Source organism: Oryx dammah, unplaced genomic scaffold (genome assembly GCF_014754425.2).
Source record: "Oryx dammah isolate SB20612 unplaced genomic scaffold, SCBI_Odam_1.1 HiC_scaffold_1, whole genome shotgun sequence".
NCBI classification, from domain to species: Eukaryota; Metazoa; Chordata; class Mammalia; order Artiodactyla; family Bovidae; genus Oryx; species Oryx dammah.
The window spans coordinates 38689399-38697294 of record NW_024070185.1 but is presented as its reverse complement, the minus strand read 5'-3'; positions in this window follow the sequence as shown (position 1 = coordinate 38697294).

Sequence of the window (7896 nt, the reverse complement as noted above, 5' to 3'; positions counted from 1 at the left end):
CCTACCACTTCTACGGGGAGAAATGGGCCTTAGTCTCAATCTTCAGAACAGAGTATTTGAGATAATCGGTTCTTTTGGCCATGGATTGTAAAGGATTATCCATTGCAAAATTATAGTGTCAACATTAATAATAGCCAGTTATTTTACCAGCAAAGGTGAATTTATTTAGGAATGGCTAGAGGAATGCAATTCAGGATATGTGCACCATCATGGACCGTATGCAAATTCAGAGAACTAGGAAGAGGAACTTGCTTTGTAGGGAAAAGGGGGAAGGTGGGAGCGGCTGTGATAACTAAAGGATCCACTGGGGAAGCTGGGAGTCCAAAATGTAGAGTCTTCTAATTGGCTGTGTTGCTTAATCTCTGATTGGCTGAGATCTGTAGACCAGAGAGAAGTTTTCTTCTTCCAGTTGTATTTTAAATAGCGCCCTGTCTTCTTGGAGATGTAGGCAATTGTCTTTTCCCGTTGGGATAAATTGATAATGCATGACAGGTCATGAGCGCGCTCCCTTTAGGTCTCAGTTCAGTTCATTTCAGTCACTCAGTCGTGTCCGACTGCGACCCCTTGGACCGCAGCACGCCAGGCTTCCCTGTCCATTACCAACTCAAATCTATCCGGCTACAATTTTAGTCTAGAGTGTGACAGAAATTTGTAGAGGATTTGTCTTCTAAGAAAAATAGTATTCTGATACATCAAGAGGGAAGGGCAGGGAAGTACAGCGCAATCCCTACAGGTTGCCTTGTCATTTTAAATGAAATTTTATTAGACTGTGTTGGCGCTGAAGGATGTCCTACCAGCCACAAGGGGGCAGTCAGGGGCTGTCTCAGGAATAGTCAACTTCAGTGTACTGAAGCCTCAGAGGCTCCAGCAATTATCAATGATACTCAACTCTTCCCTTTACAATGTTATTTTGTACTCCTTCTCCTTTTTGTCTCTGTGTACTTTTCTCCGTTTTTGTTCGCCCAGCTTTGCCCTACTTTCCAGTGGTATCCATGAGTACTTAGTAACGGGCAGTCAGATCTTTTAAAAGATTGATGTAATTTGATTAGCACAATTTCATTGCCTACTTTGAAAAACAATTCATGTATAAACTGTAGTGGCTATGAGTCCTAAGCAGAACTTCACCAGGGAATCCCTGTGAGAAAGGAAACTATTCATTATACTGAGAAAAATATATATATATTTTAAGAACACAACCAAACAACAACAACCTCTCAAGCAATATATGTGTTATGTCCGTTCTAAGTCACTTCAGATTCTTTGTGACCCTATGAACTGTAGCCTACCAGGCTCCTCTGTCCATGGGATTCTCCAGGCAAGGGTACTGGAGTGGGTTGTCATGCCCTCCTCCAGGGGATCTTCCTCACCAAGGGATTGAACCCTCTTCTCCTACGTCTCTTTCATTGCGGGAGGATTCTTTACCCCATTGGCTGAGCTGGTAGGGAAGCACCAGTATATGTCCGAACCACACAAAAATCTATACTCCCATTCTATTTGTGCTCTCAGTATTCTCATCCTACTTTGCACTTCTTCAGTGTGCACATCTTCATTAAAGACTGACATACGATATATATCTTACTTCTTCATGTTCTCTGTCTCCTGCAAAAATGTAAGCTCTACACCACAGGGATTTTTGCTTATTTTGTTTACTTTGGCAGCATCTTTGCCTTAAACAGTGTGAAACATAGTAAATTCTCAATAATAATTTAATGTTAACAATTATAGCAATGTCAACAAATAATACGTAAATGTTAATCATATCAATAATCATAATATTTAGTAAGTGAATAAACTCCCTGTGAATTGACTACTTGTTCCTTTGTATCCTAATTCATATTTATGTTATAATTATTCTTTATTGTACTATGCTGAATTTTTTAAAAAAATCATGTAATTATCTTTTCTACTAGTTGTAAGCTCATTAAAGACTGGAATTATTTTTGTTTCATATTTATTATTCAGTGCCTAGGACAGTGCCTGCTAAGTAGACCCTTAATAAGCATTTATTGAATGAATGAACACATTCCTGACTACAACTACTACTTATTATTGTTATTATCAAGAGTACACAGAAGAACTGTGCAAAAAAGATCTTCACAACCCAGATAATCATGATGGTGTAATCACTCACCTATAGCCAGACATCCTGGAATGAGAAGTCAAGTGGGCCTTAGGAAGCATCACTATGAACAAAGCTAGTGGAGGTGATGGAATTCCAGTTGAGTTATTTCAAATCCTAAAAGATGATGCTGTGAAAGTGCTGCACTCAATATGCCAGCACATTTGGAAAACTCAGCAGTGGCCACAGGACTGGAAAAGGTCAGTTTTCATTCCAATCCCAAAGAAAGGCAATGCCAAAGAATGCTCAAACTACTGCACAATTGCACTCATCTCACATGCTAGTAATGCTCAAAATTCTCCAAGCAAGACTTCAACAGTACGTGAACCGTGAACTTCCAGATGTTCAAGCTGGTTTTAGAAAAGGCAGAGGAACCAGAGATTGAATTGCCAACATCCACTGGATGTTGGCATCGAAAAAGCAAGAGAATTCTAGAAACACATCTATTTCTGCTTTATTGACTATGCCAAAGCCTTTGACTGTGTGGATCACAAGAAACTGTGGAAAATTCTGAAAGAGATGCGAATACCTGACCACCTGACCTGCCTCTTGAGAACTCTGTATGCAGGTCAGGAAGCAACAGTTAGAACTGGACATGGAACAGCAGACTGGTTCCAAATCGGGAAAGGAGTACATCAAGGCTGTATATTGTCACCCTGCTTATTAAACGTATATGCAGAGTGCATCATGAGAAATGCTGGGCTGGATGAAGCGCAAGCTGGAATCAAGATTGCCAGAAGAAATATCAAACCTCAGATATGCAGATGACACTACCCTTATGGCAGAAAGTGAAGACGAACTAAAGAGCCTCTTGATGAAAGTGAAAGAGGAGAGTGAACAAGCTGGCTTAAAGCTCAACATTCAGAAAACTAAGATCATGGCATCTGGTCCATCACTTCATGGGAGATAGATGGAGAAACCGTGTCAGACTTTATTTTTTGGGGCTCCAAAATCACTGCAGATGGTGACTGCAGCCATGAAATTAAAAGATGCTTACTCCTTGGGAGAAAAGCTATGACCAACCTAGACAGCATATTAAAAAGCAGAGATGTTACTTTGCCAACAAATGTCCATCTAGTCAAGGCTATGGTTTTTCCAGTAGTCATGTATGGATGTGAGAGTTGGACTATAAAGAAAGATGAGTGCTGAAGAATTGATGCTTTTGAAGTGTAGTGTTGGAGAAGACTCTTGAGAATCCCTTAGACAGCAAGGAGATCAGTCCTGAGTGTTCATTGGAAGGACTAATGTTGAAGCTGAAACTCCAATCCTTTGGCCACCTGATTGGAAAAGACCCTGATGCTGGGAAAGATTGAAGGCGGGAGGAGAAGGGGATGAAAGAGGATGAGATGGTTGGATGGGATCACCGACTCAATGGACACAAGTTTGAGTAAACTCCGGGAGTTGGTGATGGACAGGGAGACCTGGTGTGCTGTAGTCCATGGGATCACAAAGAGTCGGACACGACTGAGTGACTGAACTAAACTGATCAAGAGTCAACAAATTTACTGAATTGAACAAATTATTAGTGAAATGACTTATTTTGAATGAATAAGTTGCTATTATTACTGAATGACTTACTTGTTAGTATACTGTCCTAGCTGTGCTTCCCTGGTAGCTCAGCTAGTAAAGAATCCACCTGCAATGTGGGACACCTGGATTCTATCCTTGGGTTGGGAAGATCCCCTGGAGAAGGAAACAGGCTACCCACTCCAGTATTCTAGCGTGGAGAATTCCATGGGCAGAGGAGCCTGGTGGGCTACAGTCCATGGGATCACAAACAGCTGGATATGACTGAGTAACTTTAACGTTCACTTTTTCCTGTCTAGCTTATTCCAGAACATTGTCATAAAATTGGAGCTATCCAAAAGAGCTCATTTGAGTATTTATAAAATAAAATCCCATTTATGCAAGAAAAATATGGAATTGTTAGTAATTATACTAGAATATTTGTTTTCAAGTTATTTTAGCATTTTATATTGACATCTTTGTGTGGGAAATATGATTCCCATGATTTGAGTCCTTAAAATTTTTATCTTAGCAGTATTAAATGTGGGTGCAATTAATAATAGTAACTATAATTAATACTTGCTAGATTATAAAACAGCTAATAGATAATATCTCCATTATTTACTTTTTTGCTTTCTGTCCAATTAATTGTCTGTTTTCCCCAGTATAATGCTGGTCTTATTAACACTTTATTCTTGGTATTTATACCAAGTCTGTATTCAAGAATATATACAAAAAGTATGTATTCAATTATATGTTAAGTAATATATATTCAAATATGTTTAGAAAGAACAATAATAACTGTACATAATTTGTTGAGTAATTACTGTATGTCAGTAATCTAAGTGCTTGTACATGTTTTACCCCATTTAATCCTGTAGTAATCATATCAAATAGTCTTGTAATTATCTCTAGCTTATAGACTAGAGGGAGCTCATCTTAGATTACAAAACTTGCCTAAAATGAGAGTTAGTAAGGGGTAGAAGGCTGATTAAAAATAGTCAGTCTGTCCCTGGAGTACAAACTGTTAAACTACTTTATATAACCATAATTTGTCAAAGAAAACTATTACAAAAACAATGAATTTAGTTTGGCGATGATCAGTTCAGATCAGTTCAGTTCAGTTCAGTGTCGCTCAGTTGTATCCAACTCTTTGTGACTCTGTGAACTGCAGCACGCCAGGCCTCCCTGTCCATCACCAACTGCTGGAGTCTACCAAAATCCATGTCCCTTGAGTCGGTGATGCCATCCAACCATCTCATCCTCTGTTGTCCCCTTCTCCTCCTGCCCTCAATCTTTCCCAGCATCAGGGTCTTTTCAAATGAGTCAGCTCTTTGCATCAGGTGGCCATAGTATTGGAGTTTCAGCTTCAGCCTCAGTCCTTCCAATGAACACCCAGAACTGATCTCCTTTAGGATGGACTGGTTGGATCTCCTTGCAGTCCAAGGGACTCTCAAGAGTCTTCTCCAATACCACAGTTCAAAAGCATCAATTCTTCAGTGCTCAGCTTTCTTTATAGTCCAACTCTCACATCCATACGTGACTACTGGAAAATCCATAGTCTTGACCAGATGGACCTTTGCTGACAAAGTAATGTCTCTGCTTTGGAATATGCTATCTAGGTTGGTCATAACTTTACTTCCAAAGAGTAAGCGTCTTTTAATTTCATGGCTGCAGTCACCATCTGCAGTGATTTTGGAGCCCCCCAAAAAATAGTCTGACACTGTTTCCACTGTTTCCCCATCTATTTCCCATGAAGTGATGGGACCAGATGCCATGACCTTAGTTTTCTGAACGTTGAGCTTTAAGCCAACTTTTTCACTCTCCTCTTTCACTTTCGTCAAGAGGCTCTTTAGTTCTTCACTTTCTGCCATAAGGATGGTGTCATCTGCATATCTGAGGTTATTGATATTTCTCCCGGCAATCTTGATTCCAGCTTGTGTTTCTTCCAGCCCAGCGTTTCTCATGATGTACTCTGCATATAAGGTAAAGAAGCAGGGTGACAATATACAGCCTTGACATACTCCTTTTCCTATTTGGAACCAGTCTGTTGTCCCATGTCCAGTCCTAACTGTTGCTTCCTGACCTGCATACAGATTTCTCAAGAGGCAGGTCAGGTGGTCAGGTATTCGCATCTCTTTCAGAATTTTCCACAGTTTCTTGTGATCCACACAGTCAAAGGCTTTGGCATACATAGTCAATAGAGCAGAAATCGATGTGTTTCTAGAATTCTCTTGCTTTTTCTTTTTTTTATATATATAATTTATTTTTTTTACTTTACAATTCTGTATTGGTTTTGGCATACATTGACATGAATCCACCACGGGTGTACATGCGTTCCCAAACATGAACCCCCCTCCCACCCCCCTCCCTACAACATCTCTCTGGGTCATCCCCGCGTACCAGCCCCAAGCGTGCCATATCCTGCATCGGACATAGACTGGCAATTCGATTCTTACATGATATTTACATGTTTCAATGTCATTCTCCCAAATCATCTCACCCTCTCCCTCTCCCACTGAGTCCAAAAGTCCGCTATACCCATCTGTGTCTTTTTTGCTGTCCTGCATACAGGGTCATCATTGCCATCTTTCTAAATTCCATATATATGTGTTAGTATGCTGTATTGGTGTTTTTCTTTCTGGCTTACTTCACTCTGTATAATCGGCTCCAGTTTCATCCATTTCATCAGAACTGATCCAGCGGATGTTGGCAATTTGATCTCTGGTTCCTCTGCCTTTTCTAAAACCAGCTTGAACATCTGAAAGTTCATGGTTCATGTATTGTTGAAGGCTGGCTTGGAGAATTTTAAGCATTACTTGACTAGTGTCTGAGATGAGTGCAGCTGTGCAGTAGTTTGAGCATTCTTTGGCATTGCCTTTCTTTGGGATTGGTAATGATGGCACATGATATTATAAAAGCAAATCTTTTATGAGACCAGTGCTCTAACCCCTGAGCTGTGGAGCCCCAGTTATAAAAGCAAATCTTTTAGACCAAGCCCTTAGATTAGAGAAAATAATGATTTGGACCAAAAAAAAAAAAAAAAAGAGCATATACGCACACACATTAAAGTAATTGCCTCAGAATGGGCTTAAAAGTTCACTCTGTTGGTAATAAAGACACTTAGAAGCTGGTCTCTGCCACAGGAATAAGTAGCTATACAAATTTGCAGAAATCATATACTGGTTTGCTTAACGTGTCATGAACATAAGAACACATGGTGTAGGTTGAAGGTAGATAATAATAGTAGTGCCTTCTGACAGTGCTATTAAAGGATTATATGACATAATGCAGTAAGTAACACATGAAATAATAAATGAGAAAATACAATGCCTGACACATAATGATACGTATTAGCTGTATAATTATTGCCATTTCTACTTTGTTGTGAAGAAGGAAATGGCCATTCACTCCAGTATTCTTGCCTGGAGGATCCTATGGATGGAGGAGCCTGGTGGGCTGCTGTCCATAGGGTCGCACAGATTCGGACATGACTGAAGCGACTTAGCATGCATGCATGCATTGGAGAAGGAAATGGCAACCCACTCCAGTATTCTTGCCTGGAGAATCCAGGGATGGAGGAGACTGGTGGCCTGCTGTCTATGGGGTTGCACAGAGTCAGACATGACTGAAGCAACTTAGCAGCAGCAGCTACTTTGTTGGAATGTGATAATCAAATGAGATAATAGGTTTGGTGTTCTTTAAAATAATTATTGGCTTTTTTATATATGAGGTACCAGACTGTTAATTTGGCTAGAGTATGAGAAACTCATTTAAAATCATTTTTACTTCTAGTACATAAAGGATAGTATGCAGTCAATATAGTCATGATCCAGTCCTACAAGAAAAGATTCTCCACTAAGTCAGTGGGTGGCGGGAAGTCTTTTGTGTTTAGGATCTATAAATGAAATAAGTGAAGTATCTTTAAGCACCAGGAGCTTAGACTTCTTATTCTAATTATGTTTAAATATAACAGAGCAAAAACATCATTGGTTAAATGTTGAATTGCAGAAAATTTAAGTAAAATAATTTGTAGAAGGGGGAGACTTGTATGAGCTCAGTAGTCTTAGAAGACTTCATTTAGGAGACAGAACTTAATTAGGCTTTGATGAAAAAGTAGGTAGTCAGAAAGTGGGACTGGTACTGCATCCGAAGAGAGGATGGAAACTATAAAGGCAGGTAAAGAAGTGAGCAAGGCATATCGTCGGTAAAAGAACCTATAATAGTGGTGTTAAGGATTAGTAGAAGATGGGAATATTGCTAGAGGACAA